We start from the raw sequence: 2,745 nt of genomic DNA, 5'->3' as shown, positions 1-2,745 counted from the left end.
AAACAGGGCTAGATTGTGTGATCAGAAGATGTGTTCGGGAAGATGAAATGCCTGACATCCTTAAGGCATGTCATGATGAACCGTGCGGTGGACACTTTGCTGACAAGAGGACGGCCTATAAAATCCTTTCTTTAGGATATTATTGGCCCTCTCTCTTCAAAGATACAAAACAATATGTTAGAAGGTGTGACAGCTGCCAAAGAGTTGGGAGACCAACTCTTTCAAATGAAATGCCATTACAGCCACAGGTACTCATCGAACCCTTTGAAAAATGGGCTTTAGATTTCATTGGACCTATTAATCCACCATCTAAACAAAAGAAGTATATATTGGTTTGCACTGATTATGTCACTAAATGGGTAGAAGCCAAGGCATTGCCTTCTGCCACTGAAAATTCAGTTGTTCAATTTCTTTTTGAGGATATTTTTACTCGTTTTGGTGTCCCAAGAGAAATTGTGACAGATCAGGGAAGTCAATTTACATCTAACTTGATGGAGAAGTTGATGGAAGAATACAAAATCAAGCATAGAAAATCTACTCCTTACCATCCGCAAGCAAATTGTCAAGTGGAATCTACAAACAAAGTTCTTGAGAGCATCATCACCAAAACTATCCATCTCCACAGAAGAGATTGGGCATAAAGGCTTCCTGAAGCCTTATGGGCCTACAGAACTACATGGAGGAACACAACAGGACATTCTCCCTATGAACTTGTTTATGGGAAAGAAGTCCTGCTCCCATTGAGTTTCAAGTCAAGACTTTCAAGATGGCAGTTCAGTTGGGGATGAATCTATCAGAAGCCCAAAAGCACAGAATGGAGCAGCTGAATGAGCTAGATGAAATTCTAAGGACTGATCTAGTTCAGGACCAAAGAACTAAGTGGCATGACAGATATATCAAAGAGATAAAGTTTCAAAAGGGAGATTGGGCGTTACTGTTTGATTCCAAGTTTAAAGACTTCAAAGGAAAATTTCAGACTCATTGGCTTGGACCATATGAGATTGATGAAGTCTTTAGCAATGGAGCAGTTCGAGTCAAGACCATTGATGAGTTTCAAACTCCTTTCATTGTGAATGGCCACCGATTGAAAATTTATCATAAGCCACTCTCAAAAGAGGACTTTGTCAAAATGTTTCAAGAAAATTCTACAATGAGGCTGGTGGAGAGGAATCCTTCTCCTCCATCAGCCTAGTCTTTGTTTCTTTCAGTTGAAAATAAAAAAAATAAAAAATAAAAAATCTTTTGTATAAGCCTAAAAACCAATCATAGATTGGCAGTCTTATACAGAAAATGTAGAGTGAAAATCAGGGGCACCTGACACTCTATATTTTCCAAAAAAAAAATCTCTCTCCCTTTCCATCTTCACTCCACTTCACTTGTCATTTCATTTCACCTCCATCTCATTTTCATCTCCATTCCACTTCACTCCACTCCATTTCCATCTCATTCCACTCATTTAATCAATAAAAGTCCCTCTCAGGACTATTTTATTCAGTTAGTTCTTCTCTAACTATCTTTGTGCAGTTAAAAGGGGTGTTGTCTTAGTTTCCGCAGCTGGAAACCGTTTCCGCAGCTAGAACCAGTTTCCGCAGCCAGAAACAATTTCCGCAGCCAGCATCACTCTGTCTCCACAGCCGGCATCACTCTGTTTTCAAAAAAATCACAGTCAAAGGTTAGTGTCATCATCACTAAGTGCAACAAATACATGGGGCATCTTCAAGATCAAAGAACAACCATGGGTCAAAAGCCTTAATCAAGAAATGATAAACTTCCAAAGGTATGATAAAAAATCTCTACCAAATAACAATTCAATGTCATTATTATGCATAGTTATTTAAACCATGGAAAGTTCCACTAAATGCAATGATTTGATACGACAAGCCCCATACCACTCCTCTTCCACCAACGTCATTCCACACACCCTATTCATTTCTAACGGTTCCATGATCATTCTAAATTTATGGATTGCTCTTCCATTTATTGGCCGTACTTTGAGACATGACCTACTGTACTACGGCTCTCCTTCACCATAATTTCCGTAGCCGTCTGCTGAGACGTGTGCGCAAGTCATCCGATTCAAAAGGACTCAGCCGTTATTCTGCCCATTTATCACTACACTCTCGCATGCGTTCGGTGTTGCACTCGTTACTGTTGCTTACCCTTTACTCCCTCGGTACTCATACCATTCTCTGCTCTCCATTTCTGCTGCATTCACTACAGTTTGCTCCAAACCCTGGCTCCAGTCACCACATACATCCAGAACTTCGATTACGGCTACTCCAGTTACCCTAAGAATCCCGTAATCAGCCCATTTTTTTTCCCGAACCTTCATACGCAGTAGAATTCTCAGTCGGAATTTAAAGCTGAGAATGGGAAAGCTACAAAGAGCTGAACCGGAGGGACCAAAGTACCTGGAGGGTTATCCTCAAACGAAGGAGTCGTTAAAGAAAGCAAGGTGGCTGAGATTCATTCAAAAGTTCACGGGCTATAATAAAGAAGTGACTAAAGCTTTTGCCAGGTCCTTTAATGGACAAACAGTGGAGGTTGGAGACTTGAAATTTACAGTGACCGAGGCCACAATAGCAGCTGCAACAAGTCTCCCACAAGAAGGCGAAAGGTGGTTCAAAAACAGAAGTGTGGACGATCAAGGATGGAAAATCATGCTCAAAAACCCAGGTATGGATACCTCTGTATTTACCAAAGGAATCCCTGTGCATGCAATAAAAGAAGAATGGTCCACGCTGT

Source organism: Pinus tabuliformis, chromosome X, assembly GCF_031772625.1.
Source record: "Pinus tabuliformis cultivar Carrire ecotype Pingquan chromosome X, CPIR1, whole genome shotgun sequence".
Lineage (NCBI taxonomy): Eukaryota > Viridiplantae > Streptophyta > Pinopsida > Pinales > Pinaceae > Pinus > Pinus tabuliformis.
The sequence above is the reverse complement of the archived record's forward strand: the minus strand, read 5'-3'. Positions refer to the sequence as shown.